The 10,171-nt window shown below is 38.6% G+C and overlaps 1 long non-coding RNA gene and 1 pseudogene across 1 annotated transcript; both read right to left on the minus strand.

Moving 5' to 3' along the window:
• Positions 1 to 950: 950 nt before the first annotated feature.
• Positions 951 to 1,634, minus strand: LOC102685116 (aerolysin-like protein; annotated as a pseudogene).
• Positions 1,635 to 1,860: 226 nt separating this feature from the next.
• Positions 1,861 to 9,663, minus strand: LOC138238158 (uncharacterized). Its single transcript, XR_011189296.1, has 3 exons — positions 9,572 to 9,663; positions 3,908 to 4,143; positions 1,861 to 1,913 (listed from the first exon to the last, which is right to left on the minus strand). It is a non-coding gene; the product is annotated as an uncharacterized lncRNA (long non-coding RNA).
• Between the last annotated feature and the right edge of the window lie 508 nt (positions 9,664 to 10,171).

The raw sequence follows: 10,171 nt of genomic DNA on the forward strand, positions 1-10,171 counted from the left end.
TCCTTAATAGAAAGGCACATGCATATGCAATTTAGACATTAACTTGTCTTTGGAGCATAAGGAAGAACTAGAGTAACCAGGCTAGACCAGTTGAAAAACAGAGGACCAGCAAAGAGCTGTGGGACAACAGCCCAGGTTCTTGACCTTGATAATGGTGGTACAGCAGGAAGAAAGCCTTCACCCATATAAGAATCCTCCACTTTAGCAACTGTATTGTTGTCCTGCTTGCAAAGCAGTTTTGGACCTGGCGTCATCAGTGCAGATGGTGCTCTACTCCCCAGTGGTGTGCACACTCCCCTCATGTGGCTGAATAGCTCTAGTGCCAATGAAAACACCAGGGAGGTGAAGTGAGGAAACCACCAGCTGCCAGAAGACACTGAGCCCACATGTATATTAAGGAACATTGGTCAATCCTCTACCAACAACACTTCCTGCAAGAGTCATACATGAAATTGCTGGATAAACATCACGCTCACTCAATGATCTTAAGTAAGCAACCTTATTATTTGAATGAATGATTGTAACAGAACAGGACAGATCTGTAATCAAGTGCCATGTTCAAGAAAGTGCTAGTTTACGTTTGCCTGCTCAGCTATAGCTCAAACAAAGAGAAGCTACAAACAGGACTGTGTCATAAACATAACCACCACATACAAGCTAAATGAATGCCTTGTAGTGGAAGTGTAACCTTGTGCACTCCTGGAGTATTTCAAAGAGGAAGGCGGTTACTAGGTTATTACCATTCACTTACTGGTCCAGTCTGTGAAACCAAATGTAGATCACAAAGACAGCTGAGAAATGCATGTTTGATTTGAAAGGTTTTATTTTTCTTTCCAGCACGTTGCTATAACCAGACGATCAGAAAGACCTGGTTCAGCTATCATTATGATCCCTGCTTCACAACTACCGACTCTTTGGTGTAGGTGAGGCCTCTGTAGACACCGCTGGTTTCAAACCCAAGCACACTTCCATTCCATGCAAACCTCAGCTAGCTCCGGGATTCCTGCCTTCACTTGCATGTTGAAGGTGAACTGCATTTTGTTGGTGATGGACCACGAGGAGGTCTTTGTTATGGTTTTGGAGGTTTCCAGGGTGTATTCCTGGGCAATAAAGGAGCTGTTGCTGTACTTCATGGACTTGATCTCCTCCATTTTCACCTGGGGGATGACTTGGTTCAGAGTGGGGTACTCGATATCGGTCATGACTGTGGACTCGATGGCATTGATGAAGATGAAGCCCATGCTGTCAATGTCGTAGCCCTACCTCCCACTAACCCCCAGGCAGATCCCTGAACCCACATCTATGGGGTACTGCCCCCAGTCTGTCATTTTCACAAAGATCTCCAGGTTGTGGCTGGTCTTGACCTTGATGGCTCCCTGGCAGGTCCCGGCTCAGTTCCCCCACAGAGAGAGGGAGGTGAAGAACTCGCCGGGTTCGAACTTGAACTCCTGGTAACCTGTACCTCGATTTCCAAACTCTTGGACCTGCCCATTGGTCAGCCAGATCCTCACAGCCTTCACCTGCCAGCCCCCTACCCACACGCCAATCTTCTCCAGTGTGGCACCATCATTCTGGCCATCAAAGGAAAAGGCATTGCCTCCATGTCCTCCAATTAGATACGTAGTTGTTGCCATGTAGACCTGGAAAGGAGAAGGAAAATCAGTACCGCTTCGACAGCGTAGTGAAGGCCTGGGATGAGCAAGAAAAACCTGAACAAATGTTGAATAGTTCACTTTAAACAAAGTCATCTTTCATATTCAGAAGACGGTCATTAAAACAGACTTCTGACCCAAACATGTTCCCTTTCCAGCCACATCAACTTTATAACCACCAGGAGCTCCTCTGGCTTCCGCAATACTTACAGAAGGTATTCTGGCTGCTCATTGGAGGGATGCTCCTGGTGGTGAGTCTGCCTTAAAAAGAGAAAAAGCACAAGATAAAAGAGGAAAGGTCAAGAAAATGTTAAGGGTTGCAAATGGATACAGGCAAGGTACAGAGTTTCAAAGGTTTCTGGAAGCACATGTGAAAAGGCAAGAGGTCTAAACCCAACTAAGGTCCTAATTATCTAGTCACTCCTGAAGGACCTGCATGCGTTACGGTCTCATTACCAGCTAAGCATTGCTGGACCTCAAGCACTGTCAGTGGTAAGCCATGCTTCACAGGAAGCACCTGGAATGGCTCATTGATGAGAAATTCCAAGAACCCCTTAAGGAAAGCCCACTTTGAACAAATTGCAATTGTGAAAATATTGCCATGACCAGGCATGAACTTCATGATGGTTTTTGTGTACAATCACCCTGCATTTTTTTAATGAGCAAAACAAAATTGTTGTAGTCCATCCTATTAAGCTTAGACACCGTTTTTTTTGTGACGGAGTTCTATGTCCAATTTTATCGGGGCAGCTGAATTTCTGGAGCCTGCATGGTTTAGCACTTCCAGCGCATTTTCGTGTACATGAATTCCCTACAGCTACAACATCCATACCGGACTTACCAGTACGGTAGGTCAGATTTATATCTTAATTGCACAAAACAGCACCTTAGTCTCAAAATAAATAAGCATCTCTATGCGTTGAGAGAAAGCAATTGCTACACTACATGCACATAAAGTAATCTTAGCTAAAGTCTAAAAACATTTTCCCGTGCCCCGCTCACCCTGAAAACAAGCCCATAGCAACTCCCAGAAAAGGAGAAAAACAAACCGCAAGCTACCTAAAACATACCTATAGTTCAGACTAATTCCTCGTATAGTTCAAACGTTGTGAAGCTGCTTAATAAAGGATTAGAGCAGCCCATCGTCAGAACAGAGATGCACCTGTTGGAAATGTATTAATCTGTAAACTGTAAACCTTACGTGAGAATTTTGTAGACACGGTTGAAATTCACACTGTATGCATTTTACAAGATATGAAATCTTGGAAATGAGATGCGTTCGGATTTTATTTTAATGAATAAGAAAATTAAATTGTTGCCAAAGTTCGTTAGCATCAGATTCACAACACCACAACCCTCACAACCCTCCCTCATTTACAAGGAATGAACCAGGGAGGTGGCTGCAAAGCTGAAGCTGGGATGGAGGGAGGGGAGCTAGAAAAGATGCATGCAAAAACGTGGGCAGCCAAGGAGTATTTATATGTAGGGGATGGGAAATACTAGATCAGAATATGACCTCTTCTTAAACATCTGTTTAATAACACAATGAATTGCATTTTATGCCAAGCGTAAAGAAACCAGGATGGTAAGATACGTTAATAAACTGAAAAAATGTCTTCTTATTGGCCGCTAGTTTTACACAAGCCCATTCACATTCTTCTATCGACCATAGCTCATTCCACTTTCCCAGTAGAGTTAGGATGCAACGGAGGCAGGAAAAATAAAATGTGTTTAACCATGGGATGTGTTTTTTTTATCTGTTGCTTTATTGGGCTGCCATTTTAATTATTTTTTAACATTATTGGATGAAATGAAAACCTTACCAACAATAATGTTGACACGACCCCTGGTCCGTATCCAGTGCTTAAGATAGCGGGATGCACTCAGTCAAGTGCAGTTAACAGGTTCGGTTCAACTGATACAAAATGTGGAAGAGGGGTTAAGAGTTTCCAGATCTGTACTTTCTCCTGCAATCCAAACACATAATCTTACCCTTATGTTGAACCATGAACCTTAAGCCTGGCTTTCACCAAGTCTGGTCCGAACCAGCAAGAACAATTTACAATGATATAAGATACGGTTTACAGTAATTGAATAACAGTAATTCTGTGCTGGAAAGCATATTAAATAAAAGTCGATCTTGAAAGTCTAACATAATATCAATACCTTTCAACTACCGTTAATGTATCCAATGGCCTCCTTTTATGTGTTGTTCATCTAAATATAAAATCATGAATCATAAAAACAAATCATACCCATTTGCCTGTGTATATTTGCATAACTTGAAACACAGATATTCTCACAAGATCCAGGAACAAATACTCTTGTTAGTGTTGTCTTACACATCTGGGCATCTGCTTTCTTCAGAACATACTTTCGGTGTGTGGCATTGGGCATGTCAAGACCTACTGGGAAGACAATTGTTCTTAAGAGCCATGTCTGATCTTTTAGTATCTTATCCGGGATGTTTTGATGATGTGTATTTGACATTCTGAAATAAAAAAAAAATACAGAACAGAATTAGGCAGATGTACAATAACCTATAATGTGTAATTTAATTTCAGCAACAATGCAAACAAAAAATAAAGAGACAATTTTACCATTGTGAATTCAGATTCACCATGTAGGTTGATGAATATATAAGAACTATATCCAATAAAAAAAATATTATAACTGCTCAAAGAGTCCCACAGTATATGATACAATAGGTGGCTCTGTAGTTTAAGCACAACAGTCCATAGTTTATCCTGTTTTCCATGATGTTCAGCAAACAGAAAGCATATGACTCCTTTGTCACGCCATCTGTAGCCAGAGGGCGCTCCTTCTCTGTCCTGTCCCTAGTTTCCGGTCTGCTGTCCTTCCTGTCCCTCTCTTTCCCTTGGGCTATATATTTCTGGGTCTTGCACTCTGTCCTGGCTCAGCACTGATGTTCGGATGTCCTGAGACTCGCCTAGCACCAGGGCGCCCCACGTCCGCTCCCTGAGGGCATAGGTTTCTATACGGCAGTCCTGAACTTTTTGCACTTATGAGCCCGGGCCTTTTTCCCGTCTCGCCACTACGCATATGGGTCTTTTTCCGCTCTCCTGCTCCCCACGGTTAGTCCCTTTGGACGTCCGTGACATCCTTCTCCTGGATGAGACATTCATATACAGTAGCTGGCTGGACTGGAGCATCTAAGACACAGTACCTCACTCAAGGTTTAACCACAGTGTCTGCAACAGGGGCTCAAACCCACAACCCAGCAGTCACAAGTCAAGAGACTTCACCACTGCCCTGTATTACAATCTGATCAAGTAAAATTCAACAGAATCTTTATATCCATCTAAGAATTTTTTAAAGAATTTAAAAACAAAAAGGAAAAAAAGCAAGTGCCCCATATTACCATTAATTCATTTGACCAAGCATATGGCTTGCTTCTTTTTGTGTAAAAAAATGTTAAAATAAATCATAATTTAATGTGCTTGCTCTTTGAATACATATATTTCTGAACTAAAAGACTGAAATTATTGTGTTAAAAACGCTTTGATTCAAAGCAGAGAAGTAGAATTATTTCATTAACCATTTTATTAGAATTAATATAAAATATTCATCCTTATTAATTTCTAAGACTTGAAACAATTGTCATGGATTAGAAAATCCATGACAATTGTTTTGAGAACATGAATAAAGCAAAAGTGTTGGCTATTAGTTTTTACCAAGGAGTAAAACTACAAAATATTGGTGAAAATTGTATTTAATAATATTCCATAGAGGAGGTAAATAAAATGTGAATTCAAGTTGTTGTTAGATTAGTTCAGAAATAAGTATTCAAAATGTATCGGGTTACTGTGATTATTTTGTATTAGCATCACATTAATACTTCAGTTTGGTTTACTTTTGGTCAGATGTTTATTTATTAATAAAAAAACCCTCCAAATTTGCAAACCATGTATTTGTTTGAATTTTAGATGTATGTTTTCAAACATAAAATATAATTTATGTTTTGCTGCTCCTTTCATAGCAAGAGACAGCTTCAAGACAGTCTATATACAACATTAACTCTAGATAGTTTACAGAATTATATGCTTGTTTCTCAAACCACTTATCTTTCCAAGATATGTGGAAGAAGGAAAATTACCAAGACAATACACTTGACATTATATCTCCAACCAGCAATACCAGTATCAGTAAGCCAACACGTTGTATGACTTACTATCAAGTCAATGTGAATGTATTCTCTTCACTGTTTAAAGAGTAGGCAAAAACCTATGTAAAGTACATGTTTCTGCAGTTTCACATCAAGATTAACCTATGTTTGAAAAGCCGTGTCATTTCTACTTATCAAAAAAAAATATGGCGACAAAGACACTTGCTTAACCCAGGAATGCTCACTGAGATAGTGTTATACTTCATTTAAACAAAACACAAAACACGTGCTCCTCCAGATTATTTATTTCTTCCAAAAAGAGAAGTGTAATGATATTCTCCTGTTGTTAAAGTCAGTACTGCTCAGCATGGGACAATATTATTGCACATGTAATGCAAGATAGTAATATAGTTGGCAATATTATTCACAAATTAACTATTGTGTTTAAACCCAAGAATATTTTGTAGAAACGCAATAATTTTCTCATTTAAATGCAATACTACTGTATCTCTTATAAACACAATAAATATATTTGTTTTTATCTGTGGTGCTAAGCTTCCGTACAAAGAGACGGAATTTTAAAGTTAAAATGGAGATCGGAAGTAGCAACGTTGCACGTCACCTAAGCACCTCCTCCCTACATCACACGTGGACGAAGAGAAATACGTCAGAAAAGCGACAACTTTTTTGGCTGAACGTGCTTGCCCACGAGAGAATTGGTCTACAAAAAGTAAGTTACATTCTGCAAAATTACAATACAAAAATACAAAGATTGAACTGAGCACAGATTTCATTTGTAAACGAAAGCAAACCTGAGTTAAAACCAATCGTACGTTGCCCAGCAAAGCCTAATGGCGGAGGTTTAAAATGTGGTCTACATTGTTTTACAAGCACGTGGTTTTTTTTCTTTTGCATTTGGTTTAGGTATGAGATACTGCCCATCGTGAGATACAAGCAATATTGACCAATAATTGTTTGCTCCACAGAGAAGGATACAAAATGTCATGTGTGAAGAATTTAGGCAAAGACGATGATGAACCGATGGATTTTATGGAGGACAGAGAGGATGAAATGGAATATCAAGACCAAGGGGAAGAAGAAACAATGGATTATCAAGAGCAAGGAAAGGTATGGTTCTGTTCATTGTGTAATATAAACTGAAAATATTTCATCTAAAGTAGTACTGTAATACAGAACTATGTTTGTATGCAGATAATTTCTTTGTTCCTTCCCCAGTGATATGGCAATATAGTAAACGAGGCAGCTATGTTAAACGACAAACAAATATTTACAATAATTCACAAATAATGATCATTACTATGATACACATTTTATTTATTTATTTTACAAACTGTTAGTACCTGGGTCCAACCTTTTGCAGAACCAGGAAACAACTGAATCATGCAAGTGAGACGCAAATACCTTAGCCGTAAATGGGAGAAATGTGTCTCATAAAACTGTAAGGGTACCGCTCTGCATTATCTTTCAGCACACCGCTGGTTCCCAACATTTGAAGCCAAAGAAATGCAAGCAACTGATCAAGTTAAGAAAGCTTCAAAGAGAGGTGTGTAAATATTTGATCCAGTTTTCTAGACAATGCTGCAGAAAAGGACTCCGATATTAGTGCAAGGAGAGACCACAATCTGACACCACAGCAGATGAGAACATCCTAGGAGACTTATAGGTTTATTCCATGCTGGAAAGAGAAGAAAGAAAACACAACGTTTCGGCCTTGGAGCCTTCTTCAGGTGTGTGGAGTACCCTTATACTTTTCTTCAGGTGTGCTCATCCTCCACGGCCGAAACGTTGCGTTTTCTCTCTTCTTTTCAGCATGGAACAAACCTGTTACTTGTTCCTTTGCAGCCTACGCATACTGACGCAGCTCCCCACCTGAACTACTTCAACCTACATCTGCTGCCACCCACTATGCCTACCACAACCATGTAGTACACAGTATATGTAATAGGGATCACCCCATTTGAAATCTGGAGTGTGGAATTCTGCCACCACAGCAGATGGCGTCGTCTTAGAATGCAGCAGTGTTCACATCGTGAACTAACATCAATATCATCTGGAGTGCTGTATATTGATAAGAGCAGTGTTGAAGGTGTTCTGTTTTTTTAAAAAGATCTGAGTGAATTGTTCAGATTGTGTTTATGATGTAAGGTCTGAATTTAATGTTTTTTTCTCTATATTCTTATTGTGTTTGCAGAAAAGGCAGAGGTGTGTAAGGGTCTCCAGACCTCTGGGTAGCTGTGAGCTATGTTCTCCCTGAGGATTCCTCAAATTAAAGAAAATTTAAACCAAAACTTTGCACAGGATTATTTCTTTAAACTTAACCATTACAAATCTTAAAGATTTCCTTTGATCTTTACATCAATAAAGAATAAATATAACTTCTCAGAATTAACAACAATAACAAATAGCAAACAACACATGAAAATGGCTTCACTCAAGTCCAATACTCAAGTTCAACTCTCTTGAAGAAGATGCAGAAAACATCTGAAACTCTTCGCAAAAGCCATAGACATACTGCCACTCTATACCTCTTGTATGTGGCAGCATAAATATAGAATTCAGAGCAACAAAACTAATCCACACAAACTCTCTCAAGAAATCCATAAAAATGCCTTTCACCAATGCACAGACCAGTTTAGATAACTAACATATTAACATATCAAAGCAACCATAACTATTGACTATTGAACTACTGTATAACAAAGACATCATGATTCAAGATTTCTATATTTGCCATATACAACAAGTGTATTGGAATGCTTACTCGTTCAGCTGTACCCAGTAACAGTAGAGACAAAACAAATAGGCAGAAATGACAAACAGACATGGACAATAATACATGTTCCTTATTGAAGCAATTTAATTGATTATCAGATAAAAGGAGGCTAATTATCTCATAGGAAGAAGGGCAGAAAGTAGTAGCAATACTGATGTTTCTGTTGTCAGCAGGAGCTATCTGGAGACTGTAATCGTATACCTTTGGTAAATAATGTATTATAATAACTTTATAACACCATTTGTGAATCTTTTGATATTCGTATCCAATAAGAAAAAAGCCCTAGAAACCAAAAATAAAAATGTGAAGGTTTATCTGCAATTAATAATCAGAGGAGCCAGTGCATTATATTTAAATATTCTGATGTTTCCACTGTTATCCATGGCACATTATTTCTGCTGTTGTCTGCCTGTTTGAAACAGTTTTTTTCTTTATCTTAACATACTGTGTGGGGAGCGATCAGGTTATCTGTGGGGTAATAGTGGGATGCACACCCAATGTTAATGAGGCTAGAAAATGTATTGTAATGCCAAATTTATTTGTAGTTACCCATGCTTCACCAACAAAGTATTAATAAATATTTCTTCTGTTTGTGAATGTGTGTTTCCTTAAATCAACAGTAACAAATAACTCACAACATGTGAAAATGGCCTATTTATATCACTCCATGATTTCAGTCTCTTGAGGAACGTATAAAGTCTACTGAAATATTTTAAAATGGCTCTTCATCTATAGATGTACTGCCACTATATTAATTTGTAATTGGCAACTTAAGTACAGCATTCATAGCAACTATATACCTTACACACAAACCAAGTAAATAGCATTTACCAATACACAGATCACTTCAGCTCTTGCATACTGTGACAGAAAGTGTCAGTAATTAATGTCATGTGTTGCCCATTACTCATCAATAACAAGTGCAACAGACAAGAGAGATTTATTGATTTAATATTAATTACACATTATTACAACAATTAATATGTATTTATGTCTTACCTGAGTATTGTGTCCATTAAAGCCAGATAATCCAGGCTAGAAAAAGATTTTAAATATATAAAAAGTTGCCTGGTGAAGCATATCCCCCAGTATTTGCCTTTGTCTGTTAAAGTATAGATACAGGAACAAGGATGTACGGTAATATATCTGCACAGTCAATCCCAAAATACAGGAAATTTCACCAGTTTCCCTGATGTTATCAACAACATTTGTTTGGCAAATTATGTTTTTTCAGAGCTTACTGCATGCATGCATGTAAGCATTCCATTGCACTTGTGCACATGACAATAAATTGAAATGAACTGAAATCTTCAGTTGAACTAATGTTAAAGCAGCATGCTATCAAAATAAATATAAGGCCAAGCGCAAGTTGGGAGACGTGATGTGAGTTCCAGAACTCTCTTGGCGGCCTAGTCATGTATTAAAGAAGTTCAAGTAGGGAGCTGCATCAGCATGCATAGGCAAAGGCATAACATTTTGCCTGTTAAGCCTTCTTCAGGTGTGTGAAGAAGGCACCACAGCCAAAACTCTATGCCTCTTTTCTTTTCAGCATGAAATAAACTTTTACCTGTTCCTATTCACACATTTCCTTGTTCATAT

The sequence above is a fragment of the Lepisosteus oculatus genome, chromosome 4 (assembly GCF_040954835.1).
Source record: "Lepisosteus oculatus isolate fLepOcu1 chromosome 4, fLepOcu1.hap2, whole genome shotgun sequence".
Classification (NCBI taxonomy): Eukaryota; Metazoa; Chordata; class Actinopteri; order Semionotiformes; family Lepisosteidae; genus Lepisosteus; species Lepisosteus oculatus.